This window comes from Vulpes vulpes, chromosome 4 (genome assembly GCF_048418805.1).
Source record: "Vulpes vulpes isolate BD-2025 chromosome 4, VulVul3, whole genome shotgun sequence".
Taxonomy (NCBI): Eukaryota; Metazoa; Chordata; class Mammalia; order Carnivora; family Canidae; genus Vulpes; species Vulpes vulpes.
Window position 1 is genome coordinate 20,610,289 of NC_132783.1, and position 26,471 is coordinate 20,636,759.

Here is a 26,471-nt window from a genome sequence, read left to right on the forward strand (position 1 = left end):
AAGGACCACAAAGGGGTGTTCTTTTTCATATGGCATAGCTATAAGTCATAATAGTCATAGCTATTAAACTAGGCCACAAATTATAACTTTAGCCCACTGACTAGTACTATTTTAAAATCTATACCCAAAGTACAACGGAAAGTATCACTCTATGTTATTTTTCTTTGGGAACTCTGCTTTCTGTATATTTTTATTAACACATCACAATTAACATTGTGATACCTATGGTTACATCATTAAAACTAAGATAGTTTTTGAAGTAACCTAATTTGTTAAACTTTACTTATTTTTTTAAATTTTGTTTCCAATACATATTGGGTTATAACTTCTGTATAATATCTAATTAAAATGTATAAAGCATAGAGAAAAACTTATGAAATCAATTTCTTAAATGAGGAAGTATCTTAGTGGAATTTGGAGATTCCTGAGGGTTTCTTTGTATTTGTTTTTTGTTTTTTGTTTTTTGTTTTTTGTTTTTTTTGAGGAAAAACTCACATGGCTGGAGAGAAAACATGTCTGTCTGTATAACTGCAGTCCCTCCTCATGTCTTCCTTTGTCTAATGCTGTCTCTCGGCATGTGCTTGGGGAAAAGCAGTCATCTTATTAGACATCTGTGGCTCCATTAGGATGTTCTGGAATATTCTAGTAGTTTCTGTCTGATGTAACAGAGGCAAAACAGTAGCCATGTATTTTTCTAAATGAGCCACAACTTACAGAGGAAGGTCAATGTGTTTGGAGCCATGGGTACTCATAGTGCCCGATCCACCTAGGATGTGCCAGTACTGACTAGAGGACCTAGGTGTTGTTACCATTGTGTTATCAGGAATCCATGGCTTTGCCCAAAATCCATGGCTTTTGCCTTTACAAGCTCCCCCACCCCTCAAAGATCAGGCTGAGAGTTTAACCTTGGCATGTCAAACTCCAAAGCCCAGGTTCTTTTCAATCATATCACACCACTCTTCTCTCTTGTTTATTTAGGTAGTGTAGTATTGAACCTCCTGGATGGGAAGAAAGCGACTCAACTGCTCTGCGTTTCACACTTTAACAACATCCCTTCCCATATTCCACCAGAGTAGGATAACGAACTCTGCCATTCCAAGGAAGCCTATGAAGTTGTGCACATTTAAGAACTGATCCATCCAGTTCACTACTACACATTTCAGATTCAAAGCATGGATTCTAAACCTCAAGGGACAGAAATGAGAGCTCTCTTACCTTTTTTATAAAGTTGTTTATCAACTCAAAGCTGGAGGAATTAGGTGGACAAAGAATGCATGGCGCTATACTCTCTGATAAATTATAAACTGTCATCTGATTGGATGAGGATTGTTGCTCAATATTGTATAACACTCCAAAAAGGCATCACAAGAGAACAGCATTCGCTTTTGGCAGCTGGGCTAGAAGCCTAAAGTCAGAAAGATGCACTTTTGAATAAGGCAAGTCTTTGCACTTAGGAAGCTGGAAGTATAGAGATGGAGAACAGAGGACATCTTTCTAGATCTAGTTCACAACCTGCTGTAGCAGAGTTCCAGGCATGAATGTATACAAAAATGTTTCACCGAATTCGATTTCTGAGCTAACCCACTCTCGTTAAATGTTTGACAAATGTAAGATTATACCACGGGCTGTTGATGCTCTAGGATCTCTCTTAGGCCACTGAATTTTGTCTACCAGTTTCATATATTCAGAAGGTGTACAATGGCTAAGGAGTCCACATTAATAATGCTCTTCAGGCGAAGAGCATTAATAGCCATAAGGCATGCCTGTATTCTGAAACATGCGTCCATGGGTCTGAAGAATTGAAACTCTTTGGCTTTGATCATTACTGTAGTGAACAAAGTGGCAAATGTAAGCCAATATTTTCCTAAAAGTATATTGCCTGTATTTCTGAGACATGACCAGAGTAGAGTAATTATTGCATCATTACCTCTGGGCTGCATTTATTTTCTCCTCCTCAGTCACTTCATCAAAAACACCAAGCCATTTATCCTAGAGGTCAGATAAAAGTAAACTTCCTTGGATATTTAGAAGAAAATACTATGTAGATAACAAAAATACACACACACACACACACACACACACACATATTGGAAATATTACAGAGAAAACACTTAGTTGAAAACTTCAGTTAAGTCCCTACTTCTTTCATAGATACCCAAACTGTGACCCACACGGAGCTCAGCTCTGACTCTCCATCGATGTGCACATGCGAAAGAAGGTGTGTGGATTTTCTCCAACAAAAACGAAAGCTTCAAAGCAGAGCCTAAGCTTTAGTGGAAATGAAGACAAAGCTCCGTTCTATCATATGGCACTTACTCTTTTGTGTGCTTTTTTGCAAACTACTAAAAAAATACTCTCATAATTGCATCATTCTTCCTTTCAATCACTGTATCAAATAGTCTAATGGCAAACTCATGATGGTCCTGAGGATATATTAATTTCTAGTGTAGGCCAATTCTCCAGATAGTTTGACATGATACTATTCAGGCCAAGGTTGCAGAGTCTGATTCTCCACAAAGATTAGTCAACTTTAGGAAGGGAAAACTTTAGAAATGTCTAAGAACTCTACACACACTTGGTCACCATCTTCCTAGTCTGTGCTTATAACACAGAAATAGAAAAGACCTGACTAAGTCTTGCTAGAAAAGTCAATTCCATGTGTGCAGCTTAAAGAGGGCAACACTTACCATGCTATGCAAGTACTTAATGTATCATCATTCTTTCCCCTTTCTCTTGGTGTCTATACATATATTTACTGGTGTGTTTTATTATAGCCCAGTGTAGTAGTGGTCAGAGACTATTGCTATCTATCATAGAGTTAAACAGTAATGGGGGACAAGGAAGGACCAAATATGACCTTGGTTCTAAGAGTGTCATCATTATTGCCTTAACATAGTTTTGTTCAGAGTTGTTAGCAAGTGCCAAGGTAGATGGATTAAATTGTTTGTTCTAGTTCTCACTTCTTTCTCCATTTCCCTTTTAGGAATATAACTGGATATCTGTGAATTAGCTGTATAATTTCAAAAACCTATTGTTTTAGTCAATCTTTTGAATTTTAAGAATCGAAACTATTTTTGTATGTTGTGCCTACTCCAAAAGTTAGCTTTATCAAAAGAGGCATGTAGCCAGAGCTTGTTACCATGTCGTTATAACCTTGGATGGTGGGATAGACATCTCAAATATTAATAAAAGGATGCTTAGGATGTGGTGAAAGGAGACACAAATGGCAAAATCCTTCCTCCATGACTTATAAAGTAAAAGGCATTAAGAGACAGGAGAAAATGATGCTTAAGAATGATTGCCTCACTGAGCCTTTTTGGATTCCTCATAAAGTAAACACTTGCGTACTATTGTAAACTTCTATACCTATTTTCAAATGTTTCATATGATTTTTCTTTTGGAAACTGCCTGCATTAGGAGGGTGGTGAGGATGTAATCAAAAGCGGGATGTTTGCTTTGGTAAACATTATGTATGTGCCAGTGGATATTTTGAAATTTATTATTACTAGTAGTCATATTAGCATTAGTATTTTGCATGGGGTCTTCAGGCGGGCGGTGAATGGTGAAAACAGAACGTATTTCTAATGTATGGGGCTTTTAACTCCTACAGTATCTTCCTTAAATTTTGATTTCATGAAGTGTTTTCCAGTGTGTCAAGTTCTTAATCAGTTATGCCTATGATGGTTCCTGGGCAATCATAATGAAAGACAACAATCAAACCTTGAGTTGTTCATGTGTGGATAAAGCTAGAACTTTGCCCAGCTTTAAAACAGATGCTACCACAAGAACAGATTCACTGTCAAAGTTCACTCTGTCCCCAGAATTTAGTTTCTCCTTTATGATTCCGTATGAATTTATATGGGCTGATTTTCTGAAGATGCCTTCTGTGAGTGGTCCTTTCTGATTGATAAAGGAATGCATATCCTGTAGGGAAAAAAAAGAAAGAGTATATAGCATTTCATATCCCAAGCCCAGAGCAAAAGCTTTCTTCCTTTTGGAAAGAGGTAGGGATGTGATGGTATACATTTTAGAGCTGGAAGTACTAAAGTCAATTTAGATTCTTTAGTCAATGACTCTCTATAGTTTCTAACCAAAAAATCCACCTTACAGTCATACACTGAAATATTGTAATCACTTATTTTAATAAGATTTTTTCATTGAATTTATCCTTTTTTTTTTTTTTAATTAATTTTTATTGGTGTTCAATTTACCAACATACAGAAAAACACCCAGTGCTCATCCCGTCAAGTGTCCACCTCAGTGCCCGTCACCCATTCCCCTCCAACACCCGCCCTCCTCCCCCTCCACCACCCCTAGTTCGTTTCCCCGAGTTAGGAGTCTTTATGTTCTGTCTCCCTTCCTGATATTTCCCAACATTTCTTCTCCCTTCCTTTATATTCCCTTTCACTATTATTCATATTCCCCAAATGAATGAGAACATACACTGTTTGTCCTTCTCCGACTGACTTATTTCACTCAGCATAATACCCTCCAGTTCCATCCACGTTGAAGCAAATGGTGGGTATCTGTCGTTTCTAATTGCTGAGTAATATTCCATTGTATACATAAACCACATCTTCTTTATCCATTCATCTTTTGATGGACACCGAGGCTCCTTCCACAGTTTGGCTATTGTGGCCATTGCTGATAGAAACATCGGGGTGCAGGTGTCCCGACGTTTCATTGCATCTGAATCTTTGGGGTAATTTATCCTTTTAAACAAACTTCCATGTTTCAAGGCCTTTGTGGAATCCTCGCCTGTCTCCTACTTTACCAGTCTTTTCTCCTTATTCCCTTACATAGATGCTCTTCCCCCAAGTATGGAATACTTTTTGCCATACTCATTTCCCATTCATTGATTCCTCTTTAAGTGATTGCATCCTCCATTCCTACTATCTCTATTTCATTTCCTCTTTTCAAATCAAGCTCAAATGCTCTCTTCTTATTCTCTTATTACATTCCCTTCATGAGTCTTTCACTGTCCTTTGCTCTATCTTCATGTCCTCTCCCTGCAGTGTAGAAAGATAATAAGGGCTGGAGTGAGATAGACCAAGGGACCAGAAACTTATTATGCTTCTGATCTATTGTGGGACCTTGGGCACATGCAAACTGTACTGAGAACTTTCTAATTCATTTGTAAATTGTGGAGGATGATAGTTTTAGCTACCCCCTAAAATTGCCATGATGTAAGGACTGGGGTAGTAGCTAGCAAGTAAGTAATGTGGTAAATTTCTTCACACATAGCATAACATTCCCAAATCTAGTGCAGTGCTTGCAGAGGTCCTGGGTACTCAGTGAATTTCCACACTGAAAATTCAGTACACCAATTTCAGATAACACATAACCAAACTCTTTGGCTGTCATTTAACATATTCTGGTAGGATTAATGGATTCATATTTGCCACAAGATGAGTCTTTATGCTTAGGTAAGATGTTTTCTAGTGTTAGATTAAGTAGACTCAGTTGAAGGAGACCTGAAACTACTGTGAGTTCCGGAAGACAATGGCAGACTGTGAAGATGATTCATGCACACAGAGTCCATTTTGACTGATCTGAACAGCACTACGTAGGTCTCTGTGGAAACAAGTGGAATGGACAAAAAGTTGTCCTATTGTATTAGCCTCATGACTCTGCAATACCTAAATCAAATGACACTACGAAAGCTTCTCAGCCACAGCAGGGGCTGTCCAATGATTTCTCCATTTGGGTGTAGGTTTACATGAAAACACTTGGCCTCTCCAAGGTCCCCCTCCTCAGGAAGGCAATAAAAGACCAAACTGAGACCTACCAGAATTGGGAAGGGCAAGTTGTCATTATCACAGATATCAATGAGGGAAAATGGAAAGAGCTGTCTGGGTTTTGCAGAAGGTGCAGGTGTGCACTGGTTATTTTTGCAAGTGCCAGCGCACCGCCAAAAGGCCAAGTTTCTGAAAACACTAATTTTAATGGTCTTCTGGCCTGAATCTAAGGAAGAAGGGAGATTAGTGTATTTTAATTCACTTAGCCTTATTTTCACCATTGCTATTATACAGCGTGTTCATTGTACTGGCTAGACGAGGGAAACTGAGTCATTTGTTGTATAGAATTCTGCACGTTCTGATGTTGGCTAATACCATCCTCTTGGTGTTGAAGACTTCTTGCCCATATCCTTCAGACTGATGGTTAAGCCTAGAGACTCGATCACACTCAAGGTCAGTATTTCCTGTGCCATCAGTTACTGTCGATTACACTGCATCAGGAGACACTGAACCTGTAGACGTTTGTTTTCTACTGGTGTGATCAGTGGGTTCAGGTGTCGGATCTCATTTTAAAAGCTAGAAGGATTTATATTCAAATCACGTGGAGTTTGCTAATCATAGGCTTTCCCAGCCCTTCTCCCCTCAGCCTCAGATATCCTCTTTGGTTTTCTCAGTGCTCAAGTTTCTCCCATGCAGAGGATCTGCCTCTTGTGACACAATTTGCCTGAGCCCTACTTCTCTGGTTCCTCTGCTCTGGGTCATCTTCAAGGACGACTTTCTGCAGTCAGGGTCCTTGGGAAGTTGTCATCACATGCTGGCTATGTGGTGGCTGTGTTTTCTTGTCATACCCCACCAACCCACCCAGAGATGATGTTTTTGTTTAAATATGTTTAACATTTACTGAAAAGAGCCTAAACCACAATGAACTGTGGAAACACACTTCCTCATACACACACTCAAACATACATGTATATATACATCTACACACAAGTACAAGGCTTGAGAAAACATAGAAAAAGCAAAACAATGAGAGGTTATAAATGCATTTATTTACCACCAGTTTCCAGAGATGATTTTTAATTACTCAACATTCCCTATCAAAGGAAGAGCTTTCCAAAGAAAAGGTGATCAGCAGTGAAAAGCTGAATTCAGTGTTTCGAGTGGTCAGCTATGAATGTTTTCCTTTGAAGATACCTTAACATTGCTTAAATAAGTGAATTCCTTAAAAGTCAACAGATGAGCCAAGCTGTTGAAGGATAAAGAGATGAGCAACATTTCACCAAATGACCTTAAACACCTGGCCTCTTGGCTTTTCTGGAATGTAGTGAGTACATCACCACCTCCACTGATGTGGGTGCCAGCACTCCACCAGAAGCATCCTGGTTCTGCCACTTAGGAAGCTCAGCATTTTAAAGCTTCGGTTTGCTCAACTTTAACATAAATGATGCTGCCTACAACTCTTAAACTAAATATATAATATTCTACTCAGCACAAGGCAATAAATGTCCCCAGGATGATTAATTTTCGGGGTCACTTCAAAAAGGTCAAATAATGACAAATAAATGTGGCAAAATTTGGGGCATTTGACTTTCAAAATAAAAATATGAATTTTCCAAAGCAATTTGACAATGGAACATTTCTGGGAATGGGAAAACAATGCACGGATCATATATTCTATATGCACAGATACCAATCTCTGTCTATACACTGGCATATGTAAGAAACCTACAGTTCTGTAGTTCTAAATAGCTCACTTGATGTCTAGTTTGGTTCTCTGTTCCAAGACTGCTAGAGTTTTAGGATTCCTTAATTGCCCCCATGAGTGTGTCTATTATCTGGAGTCTTCTAGTGCCAGGGAGGCTGTAAAATGGTGAAGTGGCACTTATCTGGTTGCTCTGTGTCATTGATGTTCACTAATGGCCATTGAGGTGTCGGCACTGCTCTCTTGACCTGGGAAATTGGTCTGTGTGCCTGTTGATGAGGCATGTCTTTCAAACCCAGTGGATTTCTATTTCTTCCATACTATTCTGTGACTGATGGAGATACTTTTACTAACCGATCTGTTCCATGTTGAGGTATAAGAAACTCTGCGTGACCATAGAGGGCCATATTTCTTAGACATGTCAGCTCGCTATTCTGTGAGGAATATCTGCTTCCTTTTGGTTTCCATGCAGGAAATGGTGCAGATATCCCATGGACCTGCCTAGTGGTTTTGAGCTTTTCCCATGAGATTGCCACCAAAATCTTCTACTCTATGCCATGAATCATTTTTGTTTCCTAGAAAGCTAAATCTTTAAGACTCATAAGCAACAAAGAGCTCCCTTTTCCTCATATTCTCCTCTTGCTTCTATTCCCTGAGGAGGTGATTTAGTTGCCTCTTAAGGCAGCTTAAGATGGGAAGAAGGATGAGGGACAAAATACCTGAGGTAAAAAAATGAGTTAGTACTTCAAAGATACTTCCTACCATACTTGGAATACCCCTTAGGAAATGCTGTTGTAGAGAACTGAGGATTAAAAGCCAGTGAAGAAGAGGATATGTGTAGTAGTGGTGCTGCCATGAGTTTTATGATGTGTGGTCTCAAGAAATAATGCCTCCTCATCTTGTAAACCACCATCTTGGGCGTGGTCCTTTGCACAGTCCTCTCCCACATTAACTCTTGAAAAGTCTCTTTTGGTTCTGGGAACTCTTCCTCCACCCTATGAAAGGAGGAGAAGCTACCTTATGGAAGACATGAGGACCAATTGAGAGCCAGCTCCAACAGACAGACACCTAGGTTAGCTCCAGATGAGCTGCAGGCTAACTGCAAGTGCACAAGTGACCTCAGATGAGCCTCCACTGAAGTGTTATGTGAATCATAACCAAGTTAAAAAGTTGTCTAACCTACTGAGTTATGGAATGATTTTTATTATCCATATAAAAACATACAACACAACACAATACAGTACAGTACAATACAATACATTAAAATACAATACAAAAAGTATGTAATAGGATATGGTAGGCATTGAAGAAAAAGGAGATATTTTGTGGGAAGATTTCCTCAATATGAATATATGGGACCAAGGGAAAAAAATTAAATGGAAATAGCTGGGTCTTGGAAGGGGTTCATTTCTCATTCACGGGAAAAATAAAGAAAGAGGAAAAGTCAAGCGTCATTATGGAGATTCCAGTCTTCAGGACTTAGTAAACTGTAGACATGTAGATGGATGGACCCGTGCCAGATGGGTACTTTGTAGCATTCTACAGTTTTGCCTTTTTGGAAATCACTATCACTCTCAGTGGCTTATTTTCAGGAGTTTGTTTTTATGTCACTGATGAAAAACAAACAATTGTCTTATACCAGCATATTCTCAGACATGACACTAGACTAATCTTAATTCCTAATGACGTGGGTTACCCTAAAGATTTCCTCAACACAATGAGGTATATGTCGTAAAAATGCAGACATGTCAAAACTATGGAGAGATTTATGATATGTGTCTCTAGGTTCTGAATCTAAACTCTGTTTTACAAAATGGGGTGTTGCCAGAGAGCTGTGGTCAGCTAGGCTCCAATAATACTCGCTCTAGTCTCAGGGGGAACTTCTAGTTCCATTAGTTGCTTTATTAGAAATGTATTTTACATACATTATTTTATTTAATCTTTACAGCATATCTGAGATTTAGACATTATTTTTATCCACATATTAGGGATCAATAAACTGATACTGAGCTTGAGTAATAGGTCAAATGTCATATAGCTGATTAATGGGAGCACTGGAGTTTGTACTCTGGAGAGGTGGTTTGAAGTCAAGTCAAGTCCTTTTTTACTCAATGATGTTGGTTCTTTTCAACTCATTTCAAAGAGCACTGGAATCCTATGGTACCTCAAGACCACTGAGCAAAACGAGGAGGGAGGAGGAATAAAGCCTTGCACTCTGGTTTCAAACAGAACACATTTATATATTACAAATAGAAATACAAAATTATGCATTATATGCTTAACTACATATATAATATAATATATATGTGGGATCCATTTAAAACTGTGTTTAAAAAAAAATTCCCAAACACTCTATCATACCATGCTATCTCCTAATACTGCTAGAAACTTCTTGAAGTTTCTATGCTTTCTTTGTTCTCCAACAGTATGAAACCTCCCTTGAACTGTGAGCTAGCCTTCGGAAAAAGGAGCAGCTGGGAATCATTGCCCTGGGGATGCTCTGGGCTCCAAAACGGGGCGAAGTATCTACCATGACCCCCGGCAACCTTGCTGTCTGCATCTGGCCAAAGCCAATTAAATTATTCACAGTACCTGCGGCCTTCTCATTGTTATCACAACTCATTGAATTCTCTCCCAAGAGAGAAGTGATGTCTTCTCCAAATATCTTGAGGCAATTTTCAATCAAAAAGTGTACAAGACAAGCCTGTAATGCAAAAAGACCACAAAGGGGTGCTCTTTTTTATATGGCATAGCTATAAGTCACATTTTGTTTATAAATCTTGGATCTAACCAATAATGTGAAAGACTTCTAAGAAGAATTCAGAGTTGATAAAAATATAGAGAAACCTGAGTTCTCTAAGAAAAATAACATAGAGTGATACTTTACAGTGTACTTTGGGTACAGATTTTAAAATACTACTAGTCAGTGGGCTAAAGTTCTAATTTGTCGCCTAGTTTAATAGCTAACATTGTGATATCAATGGTTACATTTTTTAAACTAGCATGGTTTTCAAAGTAACCTACTTTATTAAACTTTACTTATTTTTCAAAATCTCATTTCCAGTTTATATTGGATTGTAACTTATGTATAATATCTTATTTAAATGCGTAAACCATAGACAAAAACTTATGAAATCCATTTCTTAAAAGAGGAAGTATCTTAGTTGGAACGTGGAGATTCTCGTGGGTTTTTTTGTTTGTTCATTTGTCTGTTTTTTGAGGAAAATCTCACATGGCTGGAGAGAAAACATGTCTGTCTGTCTAACTGCAGTCCCTTCTCATGTCTTGCTTTGCCTAATGCTGGCTCTAGACATGGGCTGGGAAAAATCTGTCATCTTATTAGGTAGGTGTGACTACATTAGGAATTCCTAAATACTCTAGAGGTTTCTGTCTGATGTAGCAGAGGCAAAACAGTAGCCAAGTATTTTTCTAAATGAGCCACAACTTGCAGAGCAAGGCCAATGTATTTGGAGCCATGGGTGCTCATAGTGCCCGAGCCAACTAGAATGTGCCTTAATGACCAGAGGAGCTGGGTGTTGTTACCACTGTGTCATGAGGAGCCATGGCTTTGCCCAAGGTTCCAAGCTCCCCCCTCAAGGATCAGGTTGAGAGTTGAAGCTTGGCATGTCAAACTCCGGAGCCCAGGTTCTTTTCTACCATATCACCCCACTCTATCTCTTTTGTTTAGTCAGTCTAGTATTGAATCTCCTGGATAGGAAAGGAGCTACTCAACTGCTCTGCATTTCCCACTTTAACAACACCCCTTCCCATATTCCACCCGAGTAGGATAACAAACTCTGCCATTCCAAGGAAGCCTATGAAGATGTGCTCTTTTCAGTACTGATGCATCCGATTTACTACTATGGATTCTAAACCCCAGAGGACACAAATGAGAGCTCTCTCTACCTTTTTTAGGAAGTTGTCTTACAATTCCAAGCTGCAGGAATTAGACGGACAAAGAATGCTTGGGGCTATACGCAGTGATAAAATAAAAGCTGTCATCTGATTGGATGAGGTTCATTGCTCAATGTTGTATAACACTCCAAAACGGCATCACAAGAGAACAACATTCGCTTTTGGCAGCTGGGCTAGAAGCCTAAAGTCAGAAAGATGCACTTTTGAATAAGGCAAGTCATTGCACTTAGGAAGCTGGAAGCATAGAGACGGAGAACAGAGGACATCTTTTTAGATCTAGTACACAACCCGCTGTAGCAGAGTTCCAGGCATGAACGTATACAAAAATGTTTCACCGAATTCGATTTCTGAGGTAACCCACTCTGGTTAAATGTTTGACAAACGTAAGGTTATACCATGGGCTGTTGATGCTCTAGGATATCTCTTAGGCCACTGAATTTTGTCTACCAGTTTCATATATTCAGAAGGTGTACAATGGCTAAGGAATCTACATTAATAAGGTCAAGTGAAGAGCAATAATAGCCATAACACATGCCTGTATTCTGAAACATGCCTCCACGGGTATGTAGAATTGAAATTCTTTGGCATTGATCGGTATTTTAGTGGACAAAGTGGCAAAAAGTAAGACAATATTTTCCTAATAGTATATTGGCTGTATTTCTGAGAAATGACCAGACAAGAGCAATTATTGTATCATTACATTTGGGCTGCATTTATTTTCTCCTCCTCACTCGATTCATCAATAACACCAAGGCATTTATCATAAAGGTAGAATGAAAATATACATCCTTGGATATTTCGAAGAAAATCCTTATGTAGATTAAAAAATATAAATATATGCACATATATATGTATATATAATATAAAATATTTATTGGAAATATTACAGAGAAAACACTTAGTTGAAGCTTCTCTCAGTCCCTACTTCCTTCATAGATACCCAAACTGTGACCCACGTGGAGCTCAGCTCTGACTATCCATTGACTTGCACATGCAAAAGCAGGTGTGTGGATTTTCTCCAACAAAAATGAAAGCATCAAAGCAGAGCCTAGGGTTCAGTGGAAAGGAAGACAAAGCTCCCTTCCATCATATCGCACTTACTCTTTTGTGTACTTTTTTGCAAACTATTACAAAAGCTACTCTCATAATTGCTTCATTCTTCCTTTCCTTAACTGTATAAAAGTAGATGGTCTAATGACAACCTCATGTTGGCCCTGAGGATATATTCATTTCTAGTGTAGGCCAATTCTCCAGATAGTTTGACATGATACTATTCAGGCCAAGGTTGCAGAGTCTGATTCTCCACAAAGATTAGTCAACTTTAGGAAGGGAAAACTTTAGAAATGTCTAAGAACTCTATGCACACGTGGTCACCATCTTCCTAGTCTGTGCTTATAACATGGAAATAGAAAAGACCCTACTAAGTCTTCTAGAAACATGAATTCCATGTGTGCACCTTAAAGAGGGCAACACTTATCATGTTATCTGAGTACCTAATGTATCATCATTCTTTCCCCTGTCCAGAACAGGGCTAAGTATCTACCATGAACTCTGGCAACCTTGCTGTCTATATCTGGCCAAAGCCAATTAAGTTATTCACAGTACCTGCAGCCTTCTCATTGTTATCACAACTCTTTTTTAATTCTCTCCCAAGAGAGAAGTGATGTCTTCTCCAAATATCTTGAGGCCATTATCAATCAAAAAGTGTACAAGACAAGCCTGTAATGCAAAAAGACCACAAAGCGGTGCTCTTTATCATATAGTATAGCTATAAGTCACATTTTGTTTAAAATCTTGGATCTAACCAATAATGTGAAAGACTTCTAAGAAGAATTCAGAGTTGATAAAAATAGAGAGAGACCAGAGTTCTCTAAGAAAAATAACATAGAGTGATACTTTACAGTGAACTTTGGGTACAGATTTTAAAATACTACTAGTCAGTGGGCTAAAGTTCTAATTTGTGGCCTAGTTTAATAGCTAACATTGTGATATCAATGGTTACATTTTTAAAACTAGGATGGTTTTCAAAGTAACCTAATTTATTAAACTACTTATTTTTCAAAATTTCGTTTCCACTTTATATTGGGTTGTAACTTATGTATAACATCTTATTTAAATGCATAAAGCATAGACAAAAACTGATGAAATCCATTTCTTAAATGAGGAAGTATCTTAGTGGAATTTGGAGATTCCTGTGGGCTTTTTTTTGTTTGTTTGTTTTTGTTTTGTTTTTTGAGGAAAAACTCACATGGCTGGAGAGAAAACGTGTGTCTAACTGCAGGGCAGTCCCCTTCTCATGTCTTGCTTTGCCTAATGCGGACTCTAGACATGAGCTTGCGGAAAAGCTATCATCGTATTAGGCATTGTGGCTCCATTAGGATGTCCTGGAATACTCTAGTAGTTTCTGTCTGATGTAGCAGAGGCAAAACAGTAGCCAAGTATTTTTCTAAATGAGCCACAACTTGCAGAGCAAGGCCAATGTGTTTGGAGCCATGGGTGCTCATAGTGCCCAAGCCACCTAGGATGTGCCAGTAACGACCAGAGGAGCTAGGTATTGTTACCACTGTGTCATGAGGAGCCATGGCTTTGCCCAAGGTTCCAAGCTCCCCCCTCAAGGATCAGGTTGAGAGTTGAAGCTTGGCATGTCAAACTCTGGAGCCCAGGTTCTTTTCTACCATATCACCCCACTCTTCTCTCTCTTTTGTTTAGTCAGTCTAGTATTGAATCTCCTGGATAGGAAAGGAGCTACTCAACTGCTCTGCATTTCCCACTTTAACAACACCCCTTCCCACATTCCACCCGAGTAGGATAACAAACTCTGCCATTCCAAGGAAGCCTATAAGATTGCTCTTTTCAGTACTGATCCATCCGATTTACTACTACACATTTCACATTCAAAGCATGGATTCTAAACCCCAGAGGACACAAATGAGAGCTCTCTCTACCTTTTTTAGGAAGTTGTCTTACAATTCCAAGCTGCAGGAATTAGACAGACAAAGAATGCTTGGGGCTATATGCAGTGATAAAATAAAAGCTGTCATCTGATTGGATGAGGTTCGTTGCTCAATGTTGTATAACACTCCAAAACGGCATCACAAGAGAACAAGATTCGCTTTTGGCAGCTGGGCTAGAAGCCTAAAGTCAGAAAGATGCACTTTTGAATAAGGCAAGTCATTGCACTTAGGAAGCTGGAAGCATAGAGACGGAGAACAGAGGACATCTTTTTAGATCTAGTACACAACCCGCTGTAGCAGAGTTCCAGGCATGAATGTATACAAAAATGTTTCACTGAATTCGATTTCTGAGGTAACCCACTCTGGTAATGTTTGACAAACTTAAGGTTATACCACTGGCTGTTGATGCTCTAGTATCTCTCGTAGGCCACTGAATTTTGTCTACCAGCTTCACATATTCAGAAGGTGTACAATGGCTAAGGAGTCCACATTAATAATGCTCTTCAGGCTAAGAGCATTAATAGCCATAAGGCATGCCTGTATTCTGAAACTGGCCTCCATGGGTGTGAAGAATTAAAACTCTTTGGCATTGATTGTTATTTTGGAGGACAAAGTGGCAAAATATAAGCCAATATTTTCCTAATAGTATATTTGCTGTATTTCAGAGACATGACCAGAATAGAGTAATTATTGTATCATCACCTTTGGGCTACATTTATTTTCTCCTCCTCAGTCAATTCATCAATAACACCAAGCCATTTATCATAGAGGTCGAATGAAAATATACTTCCCTGGATATCTTGAAAAAAATCCTTATGTAGATTAAAAAAGATATATACAAACAAACATAGATATAAAATAGAAAATATATATTGGAAGTTTTACAGAGAAAACACTGAGTTGAAACTTCACTTTGGTCCCTACTTCCTTCATAGATACCCAAACTGTGACCCACACGGAGCTCAGCTCTGACTATCCATTTACTTGCACGTGCAAAAGCAGGAGAGTGGATTTTCTCCAACAAAAAAATGAAAGCATCAAAGCAGAGCCTAGGCTTCAGTGGAAAGGAAGACAAAGCTCCCTTCCATCATATCGCACTTACTCTTTTGTGTACTTTTTTGCAAACTATTACAAAAGCTACTCTCATAATTGCTTCATTCTTCCTTTCCTTAACTGTATAAAAGTAGACGGTCTAATGGCAAACTCATGTTGGTCCTGAGGATATATTCATTTCTAGTGTAGGCCAGTTCTCCAGATAGTTTGATATGATACTATTCAGGCCAAGGTTGCAGAGTCTGATTCTCCACAAAGATTAGTCAACTTTAGGAAGGGAAAACTTTAGAAATGTCTAAGAACTCTATGCACACGTGGTCACCATCTTCCTAGTCTGTGCTTATAACACAGAAATAGAAAAGACCTGACTAAGTCTTGCTAGAAAAGTCAATTCCATGTGTGCACCTTAAAGAGGGCTACACTTATCATGTTATCTGTGTACCTAATGTATCATCATTCTTTCCCCTGTCGCTTGATATATACATTGTGGTGTGTTTTACTGTAGCCCAGTGTAGTAGTGGTTAGGGAGTATTGCTATTATTGTATAGTTGAACAGTAATGGGGTAGAAGGAAAGACCAAATGTGACAAGGAAGGACCAAATATGACCTTGATTCTAAGAGTGTCATCATTACTGCATTACCATAGTTTTGTTTAGAGGTGTTAGCATGTACCAAGGTAGATGGATTAAATTCTTTGTTCTAGTTCTCACTTCTTTCTCTATTACCATTTTAGCAATACAATGCGATATCTGTGATTTAGGGTGTATAATTTCAAAATTAATCTATTTCTTAGTCGATCTATTGAATTTTCAGAATTCCAAACTACTTTTGTCCATTGCACCTACTTCAAAAGTTAGATTTATCAAAAGAGGCATGTAGCAAGAGCTGGTTGCCATGTTGTTATCACTTTGGATGGTGGGCTAGACATCACAAATATTAACAAAAGGATGCTTAGGATGTGGTAAAAAGAGACACAAATGGCAAAATATTTCCTCCATGACTTATAAAGTAAAAGGCACTAAGAAACAGGAGACAATGATGCTTAAGAATGATTTGGTCACCTCACTGAGCCTTTTTGGATTCCTCATAAAGTAAACATTTGCTTACTATTGTGAACTTCTATGTCTATTCTCAAATGTATCATATGATTTTTCTTTTGGAAACTGCCTTCATTAGGGTGGTGAGGACGTCATCAAAAGCAGGTGTTTGCTTTGGTAAACATCATGTATGTGCCAGTGGATATTTTGAAATTTATTATTATTACTAGTAGTCATATTAGCATTAGTATTCTGCATGGAGTCTTCAGGTGGGCGGTGTGTGGTAAAAACAAAGTATTTCTAATGTTTGGGGCTTTTAACTCCTACAGTATCTTCCTTAAATTTTGATTTGATGAAGTTTTTTCCAGTGTGTCAAGTTCTTAATCAGTTATGCCTATGATGGTTCTTGGAAAATCATGATTGAAAGACACCAATCACCACTTGAGCTACTCATGTGTGGATAAAGCTAGAACTTTCCCCACCTTTAAAACCGATGCTACCACAAGGACAGATTCGCTGTCCAAGTTCACTCTGTCCCCAATATTTAGTTTCTCCTTTAGGATTCTGCATGATTTTCTACTTCCTGATTTTCTGAAGATGTCTTTCATGAGTGGTCCTTTCTGATTGATAAATGAAAGCATATTCTGTAGGAAAAGAAGAATAGTATATGGCATTTCATATCCCAATCCCAGAGCAAAAGCTTGCTTCCTTTATGAAAGACCTAGGGAATGTGACAATATGTGGTTTTACAGCTGGGGAGACTAAAGTCAATTTAGATTCTTTAGTCAATGTCTCTCTATAGTTTCTACCCAAAAATCCACCTTACAGTCATACACTGAAACATTGTAATCACTTATTTTAATTTGACTTTTTTCATTGCATTTACCCTTTTAAATCAAACTCCATGTTTCAAGGCCTTTGTGGAATCCTTGCCTGTCTCCTACTTTACCAGTCTTTTCTCCTTATTCCCTTCCATAGATGCTCTTGCCCCAAGTATGGAAATTTTTTTGCCGTACTCATTTCCCATTTGTTGATTCCTCTTTAAGTGATTGCATGCTGCATTCGTACTACCTCTATTTCATTTCCTCTATTAAAATCAAGCTCAAATGCTCTCTTCTTATTCTCCAATTACATTCCCTTCATGAGTCTTTCACTGTCCTTTGATCTATCTTCATGTCCTCTTCCTGCAGTGTAGAAAGATAATAAGGGCTGAAGTCAGAAAGACCAAGGGATCGGAAATCTATTATCCTTCTATTCTATTGTGTGACCTGGGGCACATGTTAACTGTACTGAAACATTTCTAATTCATTTGTAAATTGTGGAGGATGATAGTTCTACCTACCCCCAAAAATTGCCGTGATACAAGTACCGGGGTAGTAGCTAGCATGTAACTAACGTGGTATATGTCTTCACACCTAGCATACATTCCCAAATCTAGTGTAGTGCTTGCAGAGGTACTGGGTACTTAGTAAATTTGCACAGCAACAATTCAGTAGACCGATTTGAGATAACACAGGCCAAACTAGTGGCTGTCATTTAACATATTCTGTTAGGATTAATGGATTCATATTTGCTGCAGGGTGAGTCTTTATGCTTAGGTAAGATGTTTTCTGTTTTTAGATTAAGTAGACTCAGTTTAAGGAGACTGGAGTCTACTGTAAGTTCAGAAAACAGTGGGAAAATGTGAAGATGATTCATGCACACAGAGTCCATTTTGACTGATCTGAACAGGCCTACATGGGTCTCTATGGAAACAAGTGGAATGGACAAAAAGTTGTGCTGCTGTATTGGCCTCATGACTCTGCAGTGGCTAAATCAAATGACACTACCAAGGCTTCTCAGCCACAGCCAGGGGCTGTCTAATAATTTCCACATTTGGGGGTAGGTTTGTATGAAAACACTTGGCCTCTCCAAGTTCCTTCTCCTCAGGAAGGCAATAAAAGACCAAACTGAGACCTACCAGAATTGGGAAGGGCAAGTTGTCATTATCACAGATATCTGTGAGGGAAACTCCAAAGAGCTGTCCTGGTTTTGCAGATGGTGCAGTTGTGCACTGGTTGTTCTGACAAGTGCCAGCGCACCACCAAAATGCCAAGTTCTGAAAGCACTGCTTTTCATGGTCTTGTGGCCTGTATCTAAGGAAGAAGGTTGATTAGTGTATTTTATTTTATTTATTTATTTTTTTTTATATGTTTATTTTTTTTTTAATTTTTTTTTTTTTATTTATGATAGTCACAGAGAGATAGAGAGAGGCAGAGACACAGGCAGAGGGAGAAGCAGGCTCCATGCACCGGGAGCCCGACGTGGGATTCGATCCCGGGTCTCCAGGATCGCGCCCTGGGCCAAAGGCAGGCGCCAAACCGCTGCGCCACCCAGGGATCCCGATTAGTGTATTTTAATTCACTTAGCCTTATTTTCACCATGGCCAATATACAGCATGTTCATGTAGTGTAAATGTCCCCAGGATGATTAATTAATGGGGTCACTTCAAAAGGGTCAAGTAATGTCAAATAAATATGGAAAAAAATTGGGGCATTTGACTTTCAAAGGGAAAGTATGAATTTTCCAAACCTATTTGACAGGGGAACCTTCTCTGGAAATGGGAAAACAATGCATGGATCATATATTCTATATGCACTGATAGCAATCTCTGTCTATACACTGGCATATGTAAGAAATGTACAATTCTGTAGTTCTATTTTTTTTTTTTAAATTTATGATAGTCACAGAGAGAGAGAGAGAGAGGCAGAGACACAGGCAGAGGAAGAAGCAGGCTCCATGCACTGGGAGCCCGATGTGGGATTCGATCCCGGGTCTCCAGGATCGCGCCCTGGGCCAAAGACAGGCGCCAAACCGCTGCGCCACCCAGGGATCCCAATTCTGTAGTTCTAAATAGCTCACTTGATGTCTAGTTTGATTCTCTGTTCCAAGACTGCCAGAGATTTAGGATTTCTTAATTGCCCTCATGAGTGTGTCTATGTTCTAGAGTCTTTTGGTGCTGTAGAGGCTGTAAAATGGTGAAGTGGCACTTATCTGGTTGCTCTGTGTCATTGATGTATACTAATAGCCACTGAGGTGTCCAAACTGCTATCTGACCATGGGAAATTGGTCTGTACGCCTGTTGCTGAGGCACGTCTTTCAATCGCAGTGGCTCTCTATTTCTTCCATACTATTCTGGTACTGATCGAAAGACATTTACTAACTGATCTGTTCCATGTTGAGGTATAAGCAACTCTGCATGGACATAGAAGGCCCCTTCTTTCTTAGACTTGTCAGCTCATTATTCTGTGAGGAATTTCTGCTTCCTTTTGGTTTCCATCCAGGAAATGGTGCAGATATCTCATGTACCTACCCAGTGGTTTGGGGCTTTTCCCATGGGATTGCCACCGAAATCTTTGACTCTATGCCATGAATCTTTTTTGTTTCCTAGAAAGCTAAATCTTGAAGGCTCATAAGCAACAAGATTTATTCATTCATTCATTCATTCATGAAAAACACAGAGAGGGGCAGAGACATAGGCAGAGGGAGAAGCAGGCTCCAGGCAAAGAGCCTGATGTGGGACTCGATCCAGGAACTCGGGGATCATGCCCTGAGCCAAGGCAGACGTTCAACAGCTGAGCCACCCAGGTGTCCCTTAAAAATATTTTAAAACTTTTCCAAATTCACATGGTAAATAATCTAGAATAGGACTGAAATTCAGGGCTGTGCGATTAAAAAAATCAATGTTCATAACTAAGATTCTATGTTCTTATTTTAGTCCCAGTGCCTTCTTTTTGACAACTCTGGTCCATAAATTATGTTAACAGTTAATGCACTTAATTCTTATTACACCTATAGGTTATTTTTCTCTGAAACACATGGATACCATACATTTCTTCTGCTTGAAAAAACTAGAATTTTCCCATTTGCCTTCCAGATAAAACCTTGTATTTGTTAGTGTGGTATTCAGAAAGTAAAAGTAAATTAGGGAGATCAGAGTGAAGAAACAGGGGACTCAAGATGAGTTAAAGTTCAGAGTGATTAATGTACTTAATTGTATTTACTTATTTATGTTTTTTTAATTATCTATCGAAGAAAATATCCATTGGATTTCTGATATTTTTCCTAAGATACATTTAAAACTACCATCATGGGGTGCCTGGGTGATTCAGTCAGTTAAGTGGCAAACTCTCAATTGCGACTTGGAACCAAAGTACCACTACCCCCAGCCCATTTTTTGAGGTGGCACGTTGAAACTGACCTCTAAACTTTCCTATTTGCAATATGTAAAGAGTAGTTCATTCTGTCATGTCATGGCAAAATCCTTTTTTTTTTTTTTAAAGAATGACGAAGTTTTTTTTTTTTAATTTTTTTTTTATTTATTTATGATAGTCACACACACACAGAGAGAGAGGCAGAGACATAGGCAGAGGGAGAAGCAGGCTCCATGCACCGGGAGCCCGACGTGGGATTCGATCCGGGGTCTCCAGGATCGTGCCCTGGGCCAAAGGCAGGTGCCAAACTGCTGCGCCACCCAGGGATCCTGGCAAAATCCTTTAAAAAAAAAAGATTTTATATATTTATTCATAAGACACACATAGAGAGAGAGGCAGAGACAGAGGCCAAGGGAGAAGCAGGCTCCTCACAGGGAGCCTGATGCAGGACTTGATCCCAGGGCCCTGGGATCATGCCCTGAGCCAAAGGCAGATGCTCAAACACCGAGCCACCCAGGCACCCATCAGCATGGCAACATCTTAGCCATTTTTCAATATGTTATACATTTGTGCACACCACTGTGGATCTTTGCCACAAAATCTTTTTACCTCAAGGTAGTGTCCCCTAAAGGTAAGAGGTGATCACAGCTGCAGAAAAATTTAGAGGACTCTAAAGAATAGAGAAGTCAAAAAAGGACTGTCCCTGTTCCCACTGGGACTCCTAGGAGGTAGTTGAGTGTGTCTAAGCAGAGAGGGTTGGGATGATCCCAGAGTCATCTGTACCATGGAAGCAGTGTGGAAGAGGTCCAGGAGTAGGGATGAAGAGGACAATAAATGAAGGACTGCTGAGGGAGACCATGGGGGAATTTCTGACGTCTTAGTAGATGCTAATGAGTTATGATGCCATTGCCCAAAAACTATGAAACCAAGCCTGTACCAATTTTTTTTAATGTATGCCTGATATTTGGATTGAAAACATTGTGAGTGCTACCTAAGTCATGGGATCAAATATTTTTTCCCTCAGCCTTCTCTATTAAGAAATTATCTCTGTCCTCTATATGTCTACTCCATGTTTAAATCATTCCCGTGACACCTTTGTGGGGGAGATTATAGTAGAGTAACTAATGCTACATGTCCTGTTTTCTTTATGAGATTGTAATTTGGGCAGCCCAGGTGGCTTAGCGGTTTAGCGCCGCCTTCGGCCCAGGGCCTGATCCTGGAGACCCAGGATCGAGTCCCATGTCGGGCTCCCTGCGTGGAGCCTGCTTCTCCCTCTGCCTGTGTCTCTGCCTCTCTCTCTGTGTGTGTCTCACATGAATAAATAAATAAAATCTTAAAAAAAAGAGATTGTAATTTTGCTGGATTAAGTCGTATTTATCTTGTTATATCCCATCCCTTGTAGGGTCAAACACAGGGTCTTATACTTCTCACATAGTAGGTACTTCGTATATAATATGTATATAATATGTAATATGTTATGAAATGAACTGAATTGTAAAGAAAATACCATTGAGTTTGTATTCCAGAAAAGACCCTTTCATATACTGCATTGTAGGACAAAGTAGCATCACACAGTTCTTTATCACATACATTAATGAGTTCTTACATAAATAAGCGAAGGGACAAAAATATTAGCAAAATGCTGTCAGTTACATAATAAGAGTTTTGCAGAGAATTTACTCTGAGTTCTCTAAAGCAGATAATTCAGTCCTGTGGCTCCAAATAGGCATTTATTATGTCTCCAGAATGCCCCTTTCTTTATTCCATCATTATAGAAGCTCTAATCATAGGGCACAATTTTAGAGAATATGTAAGTTAACATGAAAATTCAGATTTCCACTTATGGAAAATTGCATGTGGAAAAACCCCAGCTGTGATTCCTAAATAAACATCAAGAAAATGAACAGAAAAAACCTTAGTGTGAAACATTTCCCTTGAAGAATTTTCTTCTTACTCTGATACTGGCTTGATTACAGGAGGCTGTTGGAGTAATAGTTATATTTCCTTTGTGATTTTTTATTTTATGCCATTCTTGTAAAAACTGAATTTGTCTGATTTATTAATTTCTGTTTTGAGACATGAAAAATCACTGATCTCTAAATTTTCTTTGTATTGATTACCAACATCTCCATGAATCTGTATGAGACTGCCCCAGAAGACGACTTACCTCATTGTGAGAAGATGAGATATTGACTATTTCATGCATATAGCAAAATGTTAGAATAGTGTCTTGTAATTAAAAGTAACTGTATCTATAAGGATATGATTATGAAATAAACATTGGAAAATCTGGTTGAGAAAAAAGAAACTACTCACCCTATTAAAAATAATTTTTAAGGGTGCCTGGCTGGTTCAGTCAGTGGAGCATGTGACTTTTGACCTTGGGGTTGTTTATAAGTTTGAGTCCCACGTTGGGTCTAGAGATTACCTAAAAAAAGTTTTTATATGTCTCAAATTCTGAAACACTCATGATGAACATGACACCCAAAGTGCATTTTTACAATAAATGTGTTACTTTGAGAAGAAATATCTTTGTGTCTAACTAAAGAATATGACAGACCTGAACTTTTATATTCTAGAACTAAAAGTCTTACTGTTTGACATTTTTATGTTCATTTATACATTTTATATAAATATAGACATTTCTAGAAATATAAATATTTTCACATTTCCCCCTATACATATGCTTACATATTTATATTTCATTTCTAAGGTATTTATATTTTTTGACCTACCTCATACTTTAGAGATAGTGATGGTTAACTCATTAAACACCCAAACCAAGTAAATGGGACAACAGCACAATTGTTAGACTCTATAGTGGTGCAGGCCATTTATGTGACCTTAACATGGATCTCTTAACATGGATCCCACAGCATCATGGTAAACAAGACAAATACTTTGGATAGAACAAATGCCTTTGTGATGTTCTTACAAATTTATATTCCCATTAATGGTGATATACCAAGAATAGAGTATATTTTTAATTTCTTTTAGGACCACAGCTATGTTTTCCTTCTCACAGCAAATGGTAAGATATCATCACTATTGGGAATTGAAGTCCACAAAAGAGAAAAAATAGTTCTTCAATGACCAAATGTGATTTTCAGAAGTCATGTTTAGTGAGTAACATGATTAATCTTGCATTTAAAAAGGAGTCAGAAATGATAAAAGGAAGAACATCTTCCTTCTTTTGAACTACATTTCACTCCACAAATACTAATACACAAAGAGTAGAGAGTCATGTGAAAAACCTATAAAGGATAATTCAATACAGGAACTTGCATAGAATTATTTTCCATGAACTAATCAGAACCTGCATTAATGTAAATGAAATCTACTTTAGCTTCCAGGAATGCCATTGATTCTTTAAGGGACCTAAAAGAATAAAGAATGAATGTATAAGAATAGTAATATGATGGTAATGTGTAATAATTATACATCTACCTAATTGCAGAATATAGTGCAAAGTGTAATCATTACTGTTGTTGTGCCCAAGATAGGGAATCCGAGAAACTACCGAGGAGCTGACAACGATGCAAGCACACGAGGGTTTATTAGCAAGCTCGAGCTTGGGTCCAAGTATACCCGACACAGCGGAACAAGGACTTGGACCCCGAAGTGGGTTACAGCTGGGTTTTTATGGGCTGGTCTAGGGGATTTTCAGAAGGGATGGAGGAATTTCTCAAGTTCTGTTTACATTCTGATATGGGGCTTTCAAGGGCATTGAGCTCTGTTCTTATTCTAATAGGGGCTTCCTGCCCTTGGCTTGGGGTCTGTTCTTGTTCTAATATGGGACTTTCTACCATGGGCGTGGGCTCTGTTGTCTTTCTGATATGGGATTACCTGCCGAGGACACTGAGGACATTCTGCAGTTTTCCCATAAAGTTCAGCTCTTATTCACAGGGGCCTAAAATGGCTGTACTTGTGCTAACGCTAAACTTGAGGTGGAAAGGCTTTGATTTTTCTTGGCCTCCACACTGTGAAGAGCAATTTAGTAATCATTAATAATTCTCAGGTGTTTCCCTCATAGTCCAGTGATACAAAGCAATTGTTGTACATTTTCTGCCGATATCAGCCATCACTTTAAAATTGGTTTTGTTTATCTTTACTGAGTACAAAAATTGGCTGTTTTTTAATTTCGAATACATTTTAAATATGAAAATATTTTGATACTATATTACATATGTTGTACTTAAATTACATGCTGTAGCCTTCCACAACTCACCCTGATACTTTTGGTTTTCTTACATGCAAACTGAAACGTCCTTTGAAAAAAATCCTCATTAGCTGATAGGTCTCCTTTTGTTGACATATCCTAGAGATATGATAATTCCAGAAAGAGGATAAGGAGACAAGAATTTTAATCACTAAATCACAAAATCTTTTGTAAAATTGAATAACCTCCAGATGCTATCCTTTTTAGCCTTGTAAACTAATGGAAACATATTTCAAACTGTAGATTTTTCTTCCCTTTAATGAGGTCACTTGTACCTTTTAGTGGTCTACAAATAGCAAGCTAAATAAAAGAATGTCTTCTTTTTTTATACTCTGATAGCACTAAAAATGAACAAAAGCATCTCTGCTAAGCTTGTCTACTGTTATCTCCAGCCTCGTAGGCATATTTCATTTAAATTATTCCTTGTCTTTCATGAACATACACATTTGGTCTTGGCATGTAGCTGGGCCAGTGGCCATTTTTAACGTTGCAGCATAATAGACCCATGGGAGGAGAAAATAGTGTTCTATTTGTTAGTACTTCTCAAAGTACTTTGGATTGCATACAAAATTACCTGGGGATCTTGGTAAAATATAGCTTCTGACTCAGGAGGGCTGGGGTAAAGCCTGATGATTCACATTTCTAATAAATCTCAGGTGACCCAGTGCCGCTGGTCCACTAACCCTCACTTTGTTTGCTAGGTATGATCAAAGTGATGTATTTTCATCTTTTCTCTTGAATTGAGTGCAAGCTTGGGGGAAGGGACCTAACCTATCTTTATCTATTCTTCAGCAGGGCCAAGCCCAGCACTCGGCATCTGGTGTGCGCTCAATAAACATATGTTGCATACCAGACGATAACCAAGAGTAAAGACTCCCTGTTCTCTGGTGCCCTAAATTTTGTTTTCTCTCAGAATGTATAACAACAAGAGACCCTTTTCTCACCTAGTCACGTGATCTGGTTACAAGTCAGAGTAGTAAATTGAAATTATAAGGTTGCACTCACTAGAAGTCACAGAACCAGGATGACAATTTTACAACTTCTTTTATCACCTCTTCCCAGCTTTCCTTTGTCTAGCTAGAACATATTCTAGGAGTGGTGCCCTCTTCAACTCCTCGTGGTCCAAAGTGCTGAAGTATTAAGCCTCTTAGAGGGAAAGTAAGGGAGGAGCACAGGAGGCTGAGGGTAACACCTTGAAAGTTCTTTTTAATTTGAGAATATCAACAGAGGGTCACCCGGACTTACACATGCATTGCTTTGACCTTCTTCTAAGATGTAAAATTGTTTGTTCTTGAGGTTATTTATCCACAGTTGTGGTTGTTGTTTTTTTTTGTTTTGTTTTGTTTTGTTTGTTTTTTTTAGTTAGAATTGCTCCTAAGCATTTTTGGAAACTGAAGAGGTCACTGGTGTGTGGCTGTTGCATTTTGCCCTAGATCATTAGGCATCCACCTTCAATAGTGTACAGTGAAGCCATCCTGTGGGGTGCTTGGGCAGCTTGCCTTCTTCGTGTGATGGACGTGTAGACAGTCTTATACCCACTCTGTGCTTAGAAAATCAGTGTTAACAAAAAGACATTAAAGGCATTCAAATTGGCAAAGAAGAAGTCAAACCCTCCCTCTTCGCCGATGACAAGATACTCTACATAGAAAACCCAAAAGCT

At 38.6% G+C, this 26,471-nt stretch overlaps 1 long non-coding RNA gene across 1 annotated transcript in view; it reads left to right on the top strand.

Moving 5' to 3' along the window:
* The window catches only part of LOC140598433 (uncharacterized), an 89,494-nt gene extending 85,856 nt beyond the window's left edge, over window positions 1-3,638 (top strand). The window contains exon 7 of the long non-coding RNA XR_012000864.1: window positions 979-3,638. This is a non-coding gene — a long non-coding RNA (uncharacterized lncRNA). The remainder of the gene's footprint in view (window positions 1-978) is intronic.
* Window positions 3,639-26,471: the final 22,833 nt, after the last annotated feature.